The sequence below is a fragment of the Uloborus diversus genome, chromosome 9, assembly GCF_026930045.1.
Source record: "Uloborus diversus isolate 005 chromosome 9, Udiv.v.3.1, whole genome shotgun sequence".
NCBI classification, from domain to species: Eukaryota; Metazoa; Arthropoda; class Arachnida; order Araneae; family Uloboridae; genus Uloborus; species Uloborus diversus.
Genome location: NC_072739.1, coordinates 91,557,143 through 91,576,361, shown reverse-complemented (window position 1 = coordinate 91,576,361; position 19,219 = coordinate 91,557,143). Strand labels below are relative to the sequence as shown.

At 31.4% G+C, this 19,219-nt stretch overlaps 1 long non-coding RNA gene across 1 annotated transcript in view; it reads left to right on the top strand.

Annotated features, from left to right (window-relative positions):
* Positions 1–479: 479 nt before the first annotated feature.
* LOC129229841 (uncharacterized) overlaps positions 480–19,219 on the top strand; it is a 197,072-nt gene continuing 178,332 nt past the window's right edge. Inside the window, exon 1 of the long non-coding RNA XR_008581117.1 lies at positions 480–548. This is a non-coding gene — a long non-coding RNA (uncharacterized LOC129229841). The remainder of the gene's footprint in view (positions 549–19,219) is intronic.

Genomic DNA, 19,219 nt, shown 5'->3' with positions numbered 1-19,219 from the left:
TCCCCCCCAAGAGCAAGGGCACATCCCTCCGCCCCGCTCAAGACTCAACACTCAAAAGAAAAATACCCTTCAAAACAACCCTCTCTAAAAATTTCAACGGTGTAATATGCGTCATGACGCCCTTCCCTCCTGGGTCAAAACCCTTGAAATATAAAAAGTTTGAAAACCCATGGATTATGTCGGCATATACAGGTTGTTGCCAATCGCAGAATTTAAAAGTTAGTTTTTTTTTCAAAATTATAAACAAATGCACGTGATTATCCGTGTATAATCAGATCTTCTGCTGCAGCATTTAAATGTGGCTGCAACTTTATCAACACGCCTCGCTACGACTAAAAGAAATCGACAACGAATGCTCAGGACAAAAAAAAATCGACTGTAAAAATCGTGGGCGAACGAAAACTGCGGGGGTTCCGAGTAGAAGGAGTTGCCGGAACGATCTCCATCCGAAGAACACGAACCGTTGGGTTTGCTAGAGGGGGGTGTTTCTCTTAAAGTGTCCTCTCAATGTTGTCGCAATCTGATATGGAACATAATCGGCAGATCAGGTAAGTGATTATTGCTACCGAAGGCTTCCGAATTTTGCCGAAAGGAGTCAAGAATCATTGCCGAAATAATTGCGGATGAAGGAGTAGTATATGGTTTTGTTGATGATATTTTAAAAATGTGTCGTTTATTTAATATAAACTTAATTTTTTCCAATTAATTATGAAGCGGAAAAAATTTGAATAAATTACGTAAAATTTTATACAAATGGTGTTCTCTCTCTCTCTCTCCTTCGCGAGAACAAATCGGTATCCGTTTTACTCTCAACAAAGTTATTTAAAAAATTATAACCATAAAAAATTTTTGGTTTACTAAATCATTATTTCTTGGCATCCTGCTTGATTTACAAATATTCATGCTCACCTGCTAAGAAATTGAATTATTTTGAAAAATTCGCTTTGGCAGCTATTTATCTAAGCTTTTTCTTTTTTCTCTTTCAAATTTCTGTAATCGTTGGATAAAATGTTTTATCATGAGTTCTGACCTTTTTCATAAGTGAAGTGCCTTTGAAAAAAGTATATATATTTTTAGTTCACTTTTATTTTTATATATTCTCACGGTTTGAGGAATACATAAAAACTAACTTTGAAAAGGAAAGCATACATTTTGATATAAATGAAAACCAAATTCAAACAGAACAAATTACAAATTGAAATCGCTTGAAAATAAAACTGCAAAAAAACTCATTGGAATCTTCCTAAAATAACAAAAAATAAAGAACTTTTAGGTCATATTTTTAATTTGCTTGAGATGTTTTAAAATTATTTTTCTTTTCTTTTCCTTTTTCCTTTTTTCATACTCTTACGAGCAAACACTATTGATATTTACTTTCGCTAGGCAAATATCTTTGGTGCCTTGTGGCTTTATAAGTAAAAATGAAAAAAAAAAATGTCTAAAAATGAAAGAAAAAAAATCAACGTTGGAGGAAACATTAAAAGTGAAATACAAAATTTTTAGAATTTTTGTGTGTAAACTCAATTTTAACACAAACTGACACTGCACAAGAAAATATTAGGAAGAGATTCACTAAGAAAAATTAATTACATAATTTCCGATTTTAATATTATAGAGTAAATTATAGAAAGCAATGTAGACATGAAGATAAGAGCAAAACGAGCTTAGTTCCCATGTAAAAACATAGATCATATAACATTCATTACTAGTAGGGAATTGTGGTGTAAAGTGAAATAGCGAGGCAAGTGAAATGGTAAAATATTTTCAGTTTACAGTGCCACCCATCTACTGATATTTTATCTAAGCTCTAAAATGTAGAATGGATTCCAATAAAAAAAATAATAAATTACTCAAAAGATCAAGTTATATAAAAATAACAGTCATTTGAAAAATTTGATACACATTTTGTAATATTTTGTGTTCTGACAGGAAAAAAAATTCACTGTCGAAGTAAAGTGATACAGTTTTCGTTTCTTACATTTTAAGTATTAATTGAGATCTACTGATAACCAGTGCACTAATTATTTAGTTAAATTCAGCATGTTTCGATTTTAAATTTTTGATACACTTTGTCAGGTACAGCCGGGGTAGTGAAATACTTCATATCTCTGACTTATTCATTCATTTTTTAAATCACTTATATATTCATTCATTATCGGATTCATTTACGTTCCATCATTTATTAATTCAGTTATATATTCTCATTGATTCACTTATTTTATTATTTATTAACTTTTTTATTCTCTCATTTATTTTCCCCCATATATTCATTAATTAATCGTTTTATTCACTTATTGTTTCATTATTCATTCATTCATTCATTCATTTACTCATTCATTTGATCAAAAATATTGTGATAACTAAAAAAGAAATATTTTATTTTACACATTGCCTGATAAAAAAATCACTACTTTTCAACATTTTTTTGAAAGTACAAATGTACTGCCAAAAATGAAAAACAACGTTATGTACGTTTCATTATAGATACATTACTTTCATTATGTATTCTTATGTATGAATTTTCAAAACAAGTTTCTAATCTGTATACGTTTCGAAAAAGGTAAATTACCTTAACTATTTCATTTTTTCTTACCTTCCCTTACTAGATTTTCATTCTAAATTATTTCAAATAAATTATTTTTACATGTTAAGTAATTACTTCAAACATCACAAAAATATTTTACGTTAAAAAAGTTCTAAAAAATTAAAAAAAAAATAAAACTCACAGTATGAGTTAAATGAATAAATTTGTGCTAAAACGTAAAATAAGAAGCAACACCATCAAAAAGCACAAATTGCAGATTACTGCAGTTACGTCTTTCGGCGTTACAAGGAATTCCTTTTTCAGTGCAAAAGAAATGAGCTTATGGATGGCAAAAGCTTTTTGTGGGATGTCTTTTCATCCATAAGCTCATTCCTTTTACATTGGAAAAGGCGTTCCTTGTTTCGCCGAAACACGTGTCTGCAGTAATCTGCAATTTATGCCTATTAACGTTGTTATTTCATATTTATCATCCAACAATGTTGAATCAACTGTTTAGTTGATTCAACTCTTCAATTTTCATCTCATGACTTTTAGCGGGAAACTATTCTGTTCTTTTGCCAGCTATATTACAGGCAGAATTTAGGTACATTTGCTGTACATTATTTACCAGAATCGTTCCTAAATTTTCTTTATAGTGTATGAGCGAGATCTTACCTTATTGTTCATCCCAGTTCAAAAGCGTGGTTTTGGATGAAAATAATCAGATCATGTTCTGGATCATTTATTTATTTTTACAAGAGTTTGTTACTCATCACGGGTCAGTATCAATTATCTAGCAAAAAAAAAAAAAAACTAAGTAACACGAAGTAGAAAAGTTAATACCATTAAAGCAATGACCATCAAATCAATGCTAAGTATATCCCTAACAGCCTATCTTTTAGCATTAATCTATGTTTGTTCAGTTGGGAGGACAGCACGCTATAGATACGTCCAAATGACCAAATTGCATCGTTTTGCGTACGTCTTTTACATAAGAGCCAGAACTTTCGTGCATTAAGTACCTTTGCGTTTGATCAGTGGTTTGTAAAAGAAAAACCCTCTGGCTAGATTATGTAATCTGATTAAATCCGCAATTAAGCTTCTCCTTGCTATTTAGTGAAACAATCAGTTTAACAGTGAGCGGGGTTTATTGCGTTTGAACACATGTGCGGTTTAAGCAAATAGAATTGAGTACGGTTGCAGAAAATAACAAATGATGCTGTAATCCAAGGCTGTAGAGTTTTGAAGCAAATAAGGTTATATCTTGTCGTCAACAGCTGCCGTATTTGTTTCTAATATCATATGATGTAACACAACTTCCGCTGCTGCTGTTGAACTGACGTAAGCTGCTATCTCGTGGTCTTGAGATCTGCAGCACATCGGAAGTAAATGCAAGCTAATCGCTCGGAATAATACAGAAAGAGATATCAATAAAAAGGGTGATGGAGAAGGACACACTAGGAAACCATTATTAAGGCCTCCTCACACTGTAAAAAACAATCCGAAACGTAACTGAATGTTTCCATGGAACGTTTCGGGAATTCACGGGTTTTCATCTATTTCCCCATAAAATCTAGTATTTTTTCCAAAAAGGTTCCTGAACTGCTACAAGTTGCACGAATGCAGACATTTCACTGTTTTAAAAAATATTTTCAACAACCGGGTTAAAGATTGAATGAGTGCGTATCGGCTTTAGTTCGATTACGGCCGTCCGGGTTGGCTAAACTTCCAATGAAAGCGAATAAGTACCTGGATAGCTGCAGCTTCGCATGGCAAGAATTGCAAGCAAGGGGGTGCTTGGTTCTTACTTACAGTTCTGCTTCAGCTTTGGCCATGGTTGCATTGGTAATTCTGGAGCTTTATTAGTCAATCAGGAAGGTTCCAGAGACATGAGTAGCTTTAACGATTAGATTTCTAACTTCTTAAGAAAGATTTAGGGATAGTTTTAGAAATGTTGCTTTATTTTAGCGGAAAAAGTTCCTGGTTTATGTTAGATATGTTATTCGCAAAAATTGGGCACATTGGATGCCTATTATTTTCCAGGAACGTTTCTGAATCGTTTTTACAGTGCAGTTGAATTAATTTTTCGTACCGTCTGTTATCAAGATGTGTAAGCACGTAGAAAAGGAACGGAATCGCATGGTGTCTTTCACACGACAGTCAACTCATCAGGTACGCCAGGCCTATGTGCCGCTACCATTCATATCCCGATTAGCTGAATTATCTTGTTAGTTGATTCAACGCTTTGGGACTTTGCAAAGCGTTTGCTCTACACAAGAGTAAACTACTAGTTGAATAAACTCGGTTAAGTTTTAGCAGCACTGTGAAGTAGCTGCTCGCTAAATTCGGTTTATTAGAAGAAAAGACGATTCAACTAAGTTACCTTATGTGAGCACAACGAAAATGGACAGTCAACTACTTGGTAGCAAACTGTTTAGAAAAGTTGATTCACCTGAATAATTAAACGGCATTGCTAGTTCTAAAAAAAAAAAAATAAAGTAGTTGAACGAATGTTTTTTGAACGAATGAATTGCTTAATCAACTTTCATTTTTGAATGTACATGTTAGTAGAGGAATGTAGGGCAAAGTGAAATGGCGGGTTAAAGTAAAATGATGTTAATATTTACTTTGCTTTTTAGCACCACCTATCTAGTGATATTTCAACTATTTAGTAACACATATATTCTACTCTCGATTATGAATATTTTCAATTAGCAAAAAGATGAAAATATATGCATTATCAATTATAATCTGTGCTCACGTTAAAATGAATTACATTTGATAGACTACATCTGAAATATTTATGTACAATTACAATCAGCTTTTTACATAAAATGACACACACTTTTAACGAGACACCGATCAATTTGAAATTTTCCAAAGAAAACAATAGGACCAATCTCGTAATTGTGCGACTTTAATTAGCGGAGATATTAATTAAAACGTTAATTAACATAACGTTATTCAGGAATTTTTATTTCTTCCCTGTTGCCATTTTGCATGTGGGTAAGCAAGTAAAATTCTAATAATTCTTTTAAAAGAGATTTTTTGGCTGCTGTCCAAATCTTAAAACAACGTTTCCATCTAGAATTTCATTTTAAATTAGTTTAAAATTGGTTGCACTATTCGGACATAGCCTTTATTTTATCGTCTGTCTTTTTTTTTTATTTTTACATTCAACGTTCTTAACACTTTTCAGCATAGGAAAGTTGTTTCTTTAGCTATGTTTATTCATTGTAGTGTAAGTTTATCGTTCACCGGCCCCATATTTTGGTACATTTAGGAAGTGTGACTAATTATGTTTATTATGTTGGACCTTTTCCCGTCACATGGGTGAGTTTTCGAATTGTAATAACTCTCTTTTTCCTTCCTGTTTCTATTTTTGAAATACAGTTTGTATCGTTAAAAGAACATGTTAAATTAAGATTGTTTGGATTTCTTTAAGTGAAACAGAGTTGAACAAAAAAGATTGTTTTTAAGGATTTTAAACTAAAGCTAAATTGGAATCTGATGACTTGGTATTAAATTAATGCTTATTGGTATTTATTTAGTCTTGGTGCTTTAGTTTCACGTAATCAACCAAAAAGTGTGTGTCATTTTATGTAAAAAGCTGATTGTAATTGTACATAAATATTTCAGATATAGGCTATCAGATGTAATTCATTTTAACGTGAGCACAGATTATAGTTGATATTGCATATATTTTCATCTTTTGTGCTAATTGAAAATACTAATAACTTGTATCATGATAACTATGATTAACGTTAAAGAGATTTTTGCCAAAAATAAGCTCTAGGTGTTTTGCAACCCTTGCACTACGCGTATTTATTTGATCCTTAGCGCTTTAGAAACTGATGTCAGAGTAATACAAGCACATCAATTGGACATCTCTTTCATTGTTTAAGTATCCCGTGCAACGCCGGGCACGCAGCTAGTATTTTAAATATTAGTTGAAACCTGCTAATATTCAGTGTAGCATTTATTTGTTTAAAATTAAACTTATTTGCATTTTAAATGCTTTGTTCAGTTAGTCAAGTGCATGCGAGGCAAAGTCGATGGGAAGAATGAAAAAGTTCATTTCATTTACTTATTTAATCTTTCGCCAAATCACTTACCTATCCATTTATTAATTATTTCATTTACATTCCTTCATTTAATAATTCCCTTATATATTTATCCATTCATTCACTTATTTTCTTATTCAAACAAAATATTTTATTCCCTCACTTATTTTTATCTCCTTTATTAACCTTTTTATTTATTTATTTATTCGTTTATTATTTCATTTCCTTTTCATTTATTCATTCTTTCTCATATTTACTCATTTATTTGATCAAAAATATCTTTAATAATGATTGAATAAAAACTTCCACTAGAAAAATATTTTATTTTTCCCTTACTCCATGAAGAGGAGTAGTGAAAAATTTCCAACCTTTTTTGGAGGTACAAATTTTCTGCTAAAAATAAAAAATAATGTTTAAATGCAAGTTTTACTATAAAATATATATTTTTTTCTTTATATGCCGTAATTTTCAGGACAAAATTTCCAATTTATTCATTTTGAAAAAAAGTAAGTAATCTTAACTATTTCACTTTGCCCCACGTGTCATAAAAGAAAGAAACCACATAAATTTAATGTATTTTGGACGAAAGTATTTAAAATATAACTAAAATAAAACCAATTTACTTCAAAACCAGCTCACTCTGACCTATTTTTATCTGTGAATAATGGGGTTGTTTGATTCAGTCAAAAGTATTACTTTTAGTCACTGAAATTGATAGAATGAGTAAAAAATTAAGATGGGATCAGAAAATACTTTCACTTTCCCAACAGTTATTTTTTAATTAATTTTTTGAAATGCCTAATTTTGAAAACAAGGCGTGGTCTTGATGACATCACAAATGATGCAATTTCGCCCATCTTTCTACCACATTACCACGTTATGATAATCAAGAAGCGAATTAAATATTGCGCTCTAAGCTTGCTATCAACCATATTGTTGCCAGTACACGTGAGTAAAGATGCGAATTAAATATTTTGCTCTGTGAATGGCAACACTGACTGGTGACGGACAACAATGACCGTCATCATTTGTGATGTCACACGACACAAGAGTAAACAATGAAAGCGCACCGATTAAAGTATTTTTTTAAATTATTAAACTTAGTTGAATTATTTTAAAAAAAGGTCAGATCCTATATTTTTAAGCATGCTCTTTCAGAAAAAAAATACTTTTAAAATTTTGGAAATGACCCCATTAGACAATACTGCTAATTTGAAAAAGAAAAATAAAGTCGTAAACGGGATGTTTTTCAAAAAAAAAAAAATCTTTTGGAAAACTTAATTGGCCAGAACGTCAACAGTTGTTTTGTTTCCCCTGAAGGTTTCTTCAAAAACTGATTGAACTGGGATTAATTCCAAACACTTCAGTTTAAGATCATTCCGGAACGCAAAAGATCCTTGCCACTTAAGCTAGATAACTCTGTCATCCAGTCTTGATTCTCTCTAACTATCGCTCCATTTGCTAGTTTTTTCCCCTCCTTTTATTGCTGTTTGATGTCGTTTGCTTTAATTCAGGCCTCGATTCACTTGTCGCCTCGGTGTCCCGGAAAAACAGTCTCGTTTCCACTTCCCATATCCATGCAGTCGAAATATCAAATGACCGTCGACTTAAAATGGAATACTCGCTCCTGGCTTGCAGAGTGAAAGTGGTATGAGGCAATTATGTGCTTTATTAGGAAAGTTTTTAATTTATAATTGCATGTTTACTCGACAGCTGTTGACAGCCAGACGGAGGGGTAATAAAAAACTGATCGGATCAAAGCTGATAACATTTTAAAGGGGGGTCAATGATCGTTACCGTAATCTCGTCCACCCTTTTGTGTTTGTCGAAATCATTAGTTTAAATAAATTTAAAGTCGTAATTGATTAGTTTAAATGCTTGTATGATCGGATGAAAAATATTAATCGAAACATATGGCTAATTATCGTTTATGACCTGAATTTTCTTTTTGAGGTAAACTATTTTTTGTCAATTTATTCCGCCTTTATCCTCAATAATTGCATATTTAACTTTGATTCTTTATATATCAGGTAGAGCGGGATGTGTTGATCCCCTTTTTACTCTTTTGGTCTGTAACTAAGTTAATCAAAGATATTGGTTGACTCATTTAGGATTATGTTTTAGCTACAAAAGTAATCTTAAACTTAAAGTAAAATAATTTTGTTCATTAGAAAGAAAATAATGAACGTTAATGTAACAGTCGACAATTACCTAATAGGATTTGAAATGATTTTTGTGTCAATGTATAAGGGAAACTTAATTTAACATTCACAGTTAAGAAAAAATGAATGCTCCTTAAGAGTTTAGTTCAAGTTAAAAATAAATAAACATCTTTGTAAGTTATACAATGTATCCAGCGGTACAAAAATATTCACTGTAAAAAACGACTCAGGAACGTTCCCGGGAAATAATGGGCAGCTGATGAGCACCAATTTCTGCCAGTAACATATCTTGCAAAATCCAGGAACTTTTTTTGCTGAAATTCAGCAATCTTCCTGACATTATCCATTAAGCCTCCTGAAAAATTCAGAAATGCTCCTATTAAAAGTCTGTCGTGTCTCTGGAAAATTCGAGTAAACTTAGGTAGGTATAATATAATAGCTCGGCATCTTCCTGATTTATCATGGAAGTTCCAAGAGCATTACTGCAAACATAGCCAAAGCTAGGACAGAATTGCTGGTAAGTAACGAGAATTTTTCTCGCCTGCAATTCTTGCAAAGCAACGTAGTCCATACTTATTCGCTCCCTTTGGGAGCTTAATTAGCGTGGACGGGCCGTAACTGAACTGTAGCCGATACACTTTATAAATACGCTCAGTTAATCGTTAAACTGGGAGTTAAAATATGTTTTTACAACAGTGAAAAATCTGCATTTGTGCGACTTGTAGCAATTCAGGAAACGTTTTGACAATGATACTTGATTTTTCCAGGAAGTGGATACAAACCATTTAAATCCCGAAACGTAACACGGAAATACCCAATAACGTTTCGGATTTTTTTTTTAGTGTTGAAACAGTCTAAAATCTTTACTTTTTAAGATACATATAGAATACACAACAATTAGTTCAAGTTTCATTGGATAAAAATGCTAAAAATCCTATATAACACGAAAAAACTTTTTTTCCAATTAATCCATCATAAATATAGCTTTACGGTTTACATGGTCGGCAAAAAACTGCATCTGCGTACTAACTTGTTTTTATAGGCCTTACTGTTTTCTCGGAAATTTCTCCGCACAAACAAACATCTTATTTTATTACTAGTTTTACCCTCACGGCCGTGCTCGTGCTATTACGTTTAAAATTAAAGCTCTTTGAGAGTGTGTAAATTTTGCTTCCCACTCTGGAAATGTAAAAGAATATACTTCGTTTCGTTAAGAAAAATATGCACACATAATTTTACCAAATCTGCAAGCGTATTCCATGAAGTAATAAAAAGTATGATATAATGACGAAAATTGTAAATCAAAACTCCCTCTTTCAAAAAAAAAAAAAAAAAAGAAAAAAGAAAAAAGCATCTGATTTAGATACGCTTTAAAATTATTCAAAAGCAACTTAGTTAAGGGTTTGAAGTTAAATAATAACTAAAACAAAAGCTTACAACTATCCAATCGGATAGAAATTGCCAATAAATTGGTACTGAATAAAAATTCTCTCTGAGATTCATCGTCTAAAAATATTAATGATAAAAAAAAACAATAAAATTAAACACTATATTTATACATACAAAAAAGCATACGATAATAATTATTTCGAACAAATAAATTTCATTGGCCGTGCAGTGGCGTGGTTCGCTATCTATCAGTCTTAAACCCAATATTCTTTTTAACAACCATCAGGCATTGGACAAAGTGCCCACATTAAGCAATTTTGGTTGCTCAATCAAAATCAAGTAAAAGTCCTCCTACCCAAAGTATAAATAATTTCATGGAAATGTGTGATATAGTTACAACAAATGACCCTCCACCACGGGAGAAAAATATAACATTAAAACACATACTCCAGTTGAATATCGATAAGCTACGCATATATTCCTACCGAAACGAATCACGCCTTTTATTTTCCTATTTCATTTTGAACGAACGCATTTTCACTTTGCCTCGAATTTCGTTGCACGGCAATTCCACGAAAATTACAAATTTTATAAAAATGTACTTTTTTTCACTAATTTTATTGAAATGTTTTTACAAACTATTTTTCTCATTATAATTTATTCAGTAATGTTTATGAGCTAAGTAAATTTTTTAAAAACTTTTTATTAAAAATGTGGGGTTTTTTTTAGTGCAATAAATGGACATTAATGTTGTCATTTCGTCACAACATATGCAGTATGTTCAAATAGAGCAACGGTTAAGCCGGGTTCATTGTTGAATAACCAGAAGTTTTCTAATAGCTTGCCGATTGGAAAATATTAAATAGCCACTCACTGCACTAACAAAAACAACTGACTTCATCAAACGTCATGAAATCTTTCTCACGGGTTAACCGGTTCACTATTCAAACATACCCCCAAACTTAAATTATTTTAATTCAATGCATGATTGTTTTTTCAAACTAACAGTTTTGTATTCGCAACTCCAATAAACTATAGGGGCGCTGCAGCCACTGTCTAATGGCGGATGAAAAAGGTAAAACAAGCACACGCCGTAACTTATAACTTGCTTTGACGCTTAGTGAATGACAGTAATTTTTCATCGTGTTTGTGGGAAGGTTTCTTTTCTATTCTTCTGAAATTGCATTACATCATAAACTGTATGAAGCCTGTAATTTACCCCAAAGAAAACACGTGTAATGGAACGTTTACCTTTTTCTTTAGTGTTGTTAATCACTGCAAGGTAACGTATTCGAGCTCTGGAATTGTGAATTGTTACTTCTATATCTTAAAATTATCCACCACTTAAAAGATTAAAAAGACATAATTCATGAAATTTTCGTTTTATACTTAGAAGTCCGAAAACTTAATTCACAAAAACGTTATTTTCATACGAAGCAAAGAATTGGCATAATCATTGGGGGAAAAACAATCCGATTTTTTTCTGCTTTGTTTTTCAATCTTTAGTTATGATCTGCAGGGAAAACATTTAAGTTTTAATTAAAATAATTTTACTGTAACCACCGAAACCTTTTTTTAAATAAAAAATATCATTCCGTTACACATGGAACTGCTCTGAACTAAGAAGCATTAAAAAGTCTGTTTTTTCTGCATTTCTCCATTTGATACATTGCTTCCATTCATAGTTTTTCCCGCTGGTAAATTTATTGCTAATTTATTCAGAGTGGTTTCATTTTTGGACTTTTTGCATTGTTTATGGGTTTTCTTTTAAAATTTATTAACGGTTTTTTTTTCCTTGATGGAATTATATAATAAATTTTGTCTCCATGTGTCATTTTATCTTTTTTGTTTTGTTTAATTTCTATTTTTTGATATTTATACTATCTCCTGTTCCACCGTGTTGCTTTTCTCGGATGACTTTTCATCCAAAAAGCTCACACTTCTTTGCATTGAAAAAGGTGTTCCTTGTAACACCGAAACACGTGTCTGCAATCATTTGCAAGTTTTGTGCTTAATAACGTTGGATTACTGACTTTTTAATTTTTCAGCACAAAGGTATTTATTTCTTTATTAAGAAGCATTATTTTCCCTGTTATAATTAACACAGAAGAATTGCTCGCTATGAAATGAAGTACTTTTAAGAAATTAAATTAAGAAGAAACAATCAAGGGATTTAACTCACAGTTCAAAAACACTTTTTTCTTCTATGTATTAGATACAGTAGAAAATCTTGTATCCCGCCTTCTTTGATCTGAATCTCCGAATAGAATTTGTAGACTTTTTAAAATTGTATGTTCCCATAGATATTATTTTTTAATTTATCAGCAAGAGGTTTACTATATATTAGAGAAACTAGAAAGGTTTGACCCACCATATCTTTTTCCTATACAAACATTCAATGGACTGATGAGCATCGTATGGCAGCATGGTATCAAGTAGAATCAAAAGTTTATTTTTTTCCTAGCCATTTTGAAGTAGAATTAAGGAGCAATCATATGTGACGTGTTTTTCAGACAAAAAGGTTTTTGATTCGTTTCAAAGTCCTGTCTCCTGTACTATTCGCCATTAACAAACACAAAAGTAAATAGAAATATTTGTGTACTCATATTAATATATTAAAGGCCTGTGTACTTAATTTTTGCTTTCACGTTTTATATTAATGTTTTTTAATTTTTTTTTTTTTTTGCTGAAACAATTTTTTGGGGAGATTTAACCCACGTTAATTCCAAAAGGTTTGACCCCGGTCTAACCTTCCCATTTTGTTCAATTTGATGGTGTAACGATTTGTGAACTGTATACAACATTTAATTATTATAAAAAAAGAATTTTTTTTGATTCAAATGAAGGGAGTTTTTTTATTCTTAACTTGCAATCAGTTCCTTGATATTCATTTGAAGAACTTCCAGTTAATGTATTATTCTGATCATGCTAAGCTCAGCTAAAATTTAATTTTCTCATTTGTTAGCAAATATTATTAAGATATGATGATGATATCATCTCCACTTATCTCAATAATTAGCTAGTTATTATTTTATCATAACTTAAGTACCTTTTTTTTATAATATGAAAATCCCGAAAATAAGGACCTTAAAAAGGCAAATGTAATAGAAAACGGACAAAGTAAAGGATTTTCACACCTGCTCTTGGCAAAGTTAATGTCGAAAGATCCACAATACGGAAAAGATAAAGTATCTCAAAGTAGTAAGAAAAAGATCAGGAATAAAAAAAAAATAGTGAAGACTAGATTTGTCTTAAGAAAATGAATCTGATTCAAAACAATTTCACTTCTCAAATGATGTTGATAATTACTTCAAAGACTTCCAATCTTATGTGTCATTGAAATTGTAGACGTTTTTGTAAAATGTTCAACCAATTAAACTTTCTTACACCATATTTGTTATTCCATGAAAGTAAATTAATTTATGTGAAAGAGAAGAAATGAAGATTTAAAACAAAATGTTGTAACCGTGTCCAAAAGCTCCTTTATCCAATGATAAGTTACAGATGAAACTATTCCAACATCATTTTTTAATCTCTGTGAGTCAAACTTCTCTTATGATGAGTCAAACTGCCTTCAAGTGGGAAGTTTTGACCCAGTTCGGATCCTGTTGAAAATATACCAATAAAAAAATTAATATGTAATTTAAATAAAAAATAATAATGCAAAGGGTTGCCAGACATTATAAGGAAACAAAGAATATTAATTTGGAAATTTTCTAACATTCAGAAAGAAATTTTAAAAAAATGTGCTTGTAAAAAGCGGGTCAAACCTTCCTAGTTTTTCCCTATTCTAAACATTTGATCTTTATTTTGGATATATTAAGGCTAAAACATGACCGTGCTTAATTTAAATACCATACGTATTTGAAACAGAAGACAGTGAACCGATTCTTCCTTAAAGAATGATGTGAAAAATCATTTTCATTGTTTTGAAAAATGTCATGAAAACACTATGTAGTTTTTTAACATAACATTGTTTTCGTCAAGTCTTCTTATTAAGGATTTGTTTGGTTTATTATCAATACCAGACACATTATCCGGAATTTCGATTTTTCGGATTGCCTTTTGTTTTATTTAGCCCGAATAACGATGTTGTACTGTATAGTGATGTCCCCATCAATTTTTCTGAGGGTATACTCCCAGTAATCCACTATGCACAGTATATGTATGCGATCATATACAGTGGTGGTAAAAAAAATTGCATCACCCGCGCCGCAAAGGAGAGGAATATAATCCCGACTGTATTCAACACACAGTCAAACATCCCGTGTCCCAGATTATTTGGGGATGTATTTCTGATAAAGGAGTTGGTGGGCTTCACTTTGTGCAAGAAACAGTAAACGCTCAGTTGTATATTGGCTTTTGGAGGAGAAATTGCTTCCTACTACCCGGGATCACTTTACTTCAGTTCCAAACATCATTTTCCAGGATGATTCTGCTCCGTGCCATAGGGCAAAATTAGTAAGCAACAGTTTAAAAACCTTTATCCTGCCATTAGACTTAAATTGACATTAGGTTAAATGATTTTTTTTCTAAACTCACACGCAGGTTCAGAAATGGAAAAATGAGCATGGGGTCAGCAGTTTGCCTTGGCCCGGAAACAGCCCCGATCTACGTAAACAATTATCGGATTCCTGCTGTTAAATGTTTATTTCATAAGTTTTGCAAAATTTCACATACATTCATCGTTAATCGGTCGATCAAAACTTCTCACATAATCCCATTGTTGTGAAAATGCGTGGGTGATGCAATTTTTTTTACCAGCACTGTTTATAATATGTTCAGAAATTCTTGAGGGTATAACCCAAAGATGATAGAGTTCCGGGTTTTCCAGGGAGAAAGAAAAAACTGGTAAAAGTAAAATTGTCATATTTTCCTTATGTTTCGAAAATTAACTTTAATTAAGTACCACTGTAACGATTAATAACAACTCTTTATGTGCAGCTATAAGGGTCCCTCGGTAAAAATTGTAACCGGTAGCTAAATCATTTCATTGCTTTAGGAAAATTTAAAAATGCTACTTATAGAATCTGAATAATAAATGAAAATTTTTGAAGCTTGAGGGTATACGCTATGTGTCTGAAAAATGTTTGAGATTATACGGCGTACATGGAGTATATCCTATGGGAACACCTCTGGTATTGTATTGCAAAGAGTAAAACATCCTTCATGAAATTATGTCAGAAAACGAATATTTCCTGGCATTCCATAGAGCTCCTTGGAACCGCTATCCCTCTGAAAGCAAAGTGCGTCTCGTCTAGCCACCCTTTTAAGTACCTCCAATGAGGTCAAGACCATTTGACCCGACATGCCTTCCTCACCAAGACAGCACGCGCTTTTTCTTTTCCTCTCTCTTTTCGTTCTACCACTGGGCCCCAAACGATTCGCTGTCTTCTCAGTCTCCCCCACCCCCCTCTCTCATAAGTGCACCGATGATAGAAGTTTAGGTGACAATAAGAATTAAAATTCTCGATATTTTATCCAACAGGTTTGAAAAAGAATAACCTCTCTCCTCTGAAGAGGCGAAAGGAAAATGAATTGGAATCTATGGAGAAACTTTAGAAAGCGATGACATACGTTTTTGTTTCATTTTCTGTACGTCTTGTTTTATGGAAATATTTTTGTTTATAATCAAGTTCATGCAGTAAGGACATAAGTTGAAAACGGTTTTAGCAAAAAATGAATGCATATATATATATATATATATATATATATATATATATATATATATATATATATATATATATATATATATATATATATATATATATATATATATATATATATATATATATATATATATATATATATATATGTATATATATATATATGTATATATATATATATATATATATATATATATATATATATATATATATATATATATATATATATATATATATATATATATATATATATTTTCAATAAATATAAGAAAAACTGAAAGATAAACATGCACAAAAAAAAAAAAAAAACATAGAATGCTTCAAACACAGAATAGGTATCAAACATAGAATAGGTATTAAATTTATGAGACAATGATTATCATATATATTCAACTGCACTGTATTATAGAAATTGGTCACTACACACAATCACTCATACACACACGTGCGTGCGCAAGAGCGCGCACATATCCAGAAAGAGAGAGAGAGAATAGAGAGAAAAATGAATTTGAATTTAATTTAGATTATAGTTAACAAATATCAGAAAAATGTGGAACGAGCATTAGAGCTTTATTCTATGCATTATGGAAACAGTTAAAAATGACGTAACGGAAAAAGTTTTCCAAAGATTATTACGTAGGTACTAATTATTTAAAACATCAATGTTTCAGCACGTGATGCTTTTTACAATTGAAGCTTCAAACGATACTTAGGCAGAAGATTCTACTGCTCATTTAATTTATTTTTTTGCTTTACTTGTTGTTATTTAGAACTATTATGACGAGTAGAAACTAGAACCTCCTATAACTGTAAGAAGTAATTGGTCTTCAAGTTATAGCTTTTTTAATGGACCAGTTTAGTTAGGCTCATTAGATATAAGAAATCAAAGAACTCGGAACATATTGATGTAATAAAACAACAGACCATTTCAATATTACAATTATAAGCTTTTTTTTTTTTTAGTTTCAGAAAAATAAAATTAATAACTGTAGTATATCCTGCTTACGTTGTGAGATTATTTTTGACCCTGGTTTGCAGTGAGACTAATTATGGTTGGCTAAAAATACAGTAACGTGTATACATGTACAATTAAAATCAATTAAAAAGAGTTTTTTAAAAAAAACTCTGCAAACAGCTATTTCAAGGTTATGAAAACAAATCCCTTCATCAGTTCACAAAAGAAAAATGGTATCCAAAGTCCGACGACGGATAAGTGAACGAGAAAGTTTCTCGTATAATAAAATATTTTTATCATTCAATATTTTCTATTTGTTTATTTCAAATATTTTTCATCAAATTAATAAATAACTGAAAGAAGTGAATGAATAAATGAACAAATATTGAAACAATGAACTAATAATGAAATAAATAAATTAATTAATGTTTGAGAAAAAGGAATGAGAGTGAATACAATAGTAAATAAATAAGAATATAAGTGAATAAATGAATAAATAAGATTATGAGCTAACTAATGAATAAATAAGTGAATTAATACAGGAAGGAATGAAAGTGAATAATATAATGAATGCACACATAAGTGATTTTATAAGCGAGTGAATAGGTAAACGAAATTAACTATTTGCCTTTGTCATATTCACTTTACCTCGCGTGCACCCGACGAATTGTTTTAAACATTTAAAATAAAAACATGCCTGCCATTAACTAAATAAATACTACCCTGGGCATTCGTAAATCTCAATTAATACTGAAAATATTGATTACAAAAACTGTACCACTTATTTTATGAAAAAAATATTTTTGTTAAACCACAAAATACTCGTATTATGACATGTGTATAAATTTAAAAAATGACTTGCATCAGTATACACCTTTATCTTTAAAGCTATTTGTTTTTAACGAATCAACTGTACGTATAAGAAAGTAGATAAAAAAATGTAGATAGGTGTCGCTGCAAATTATGAAAATATTTTAAATTTTCATTTTACTTTGATACTTCACTTTGCCCCACATGCGATCCAACAAAGTTTTCTCTAAGCCACATTTTTAAAGATTCCAACGCATGTCTAGCTCAAAACTCATTCTTCTTTCTTCTAACAAAAGCTTATTCTTCATACATAACCAATATAATAGCTGATGTTTCCGATGACCTAAAGATATGAGATTATCATGTCTAATAACTGATGATTACCGCCTTGTTTACCTTCGCTTCTCCAACCATTAAGTATCACTGTCCTAGTTTGGAAAATTTCACTTTTGTTAATTTCTAAACTCTATTGTTCGTTTTTCAAGAAAGAATGTCGTTCTTTCCTGACGTAAGCACCTATTTTTCTGCACCTCAAAGGATGCTATTGTTCTTATAAACCACCTTTTATTTTTACTGTCATTTAGAGCTATACTAACGAATTGGAATTTCACTCTGTTTGTGACTTAACCCTTAACCGGTAAGGTAAGGTATTTTGCACTTCAGAAAAATTGGATTTTCGCATTTAAACGTTTTATGATGACGACATATAAGGCAGTGAGAAACAGAGAGATGTAAGTGGCAAAATTAAAAATTTGGAGATAACCAGTGAAGAAATTTCAATGAAAGTCTATCTGGGTTGTTATCTTTAAACGTGTTTTACTCAAAAGTTGAAAATGTTCACTTACATACCTTTGCTTCTCACTGCCTCATATATGGTTTTATCTGTATATTTATTCTACGGTATTGTTGGAGTTGTGTTTACACTGTACGAAAATTCCGAAACGTCGCAGATAATTTCCAAGCAATGTTCCGATGCATCACGGATTTACACCAGTTTCCTGTGAAAAATAAGCATATTTGTGAAAACCTTCCTGAATCTCCGAATTTTTTATAAATTCTGACTTCTCATTGTTGTAAAAAACATTTTTAGTTACCGGTGCGAAGATAACCTCAGCATCTTTATTAGATATTTCATCTTCAGTTCACTTACGGCTCTTTCAGATTGACTGAGTACCAAACGAGGGTGAAATGCGATTTCTGGATTCAGTCGAACCCGCTTTTGGAATACCGGATACCGGTTAAAAGAATATCCCGCTTAATGTAATCCATTTTCAATGTTCTAAATCGTCTTCTGGAATCCCGGAACGTTGCCCGGAAACTATCTGTAACGGTTCGGAGTTTGCTTAGTGGTTCCTTTTGGTTTCTAAATAATGAAACAAAATAAGTACCTTTTTTATCACAAGTTCATTTTCTCCTAAAACGTAGCCTATTACAACTCTCTTTTTTGACAACTGATGGAATATCGGTAGTAAACCTTTATATTTTGTACATAATGAAAGATAATACTCTCCCTTATGCAGTACGCGCCGCTTAATGTGATCCCTTTGGAACAAATATAGTCTGATAACAACAACTGATTGATAAGAATGACCAAAAATAGTCCAAGCCACACAAAATGATGATTTTTTCAATTAAGAAGTATTTTTGTT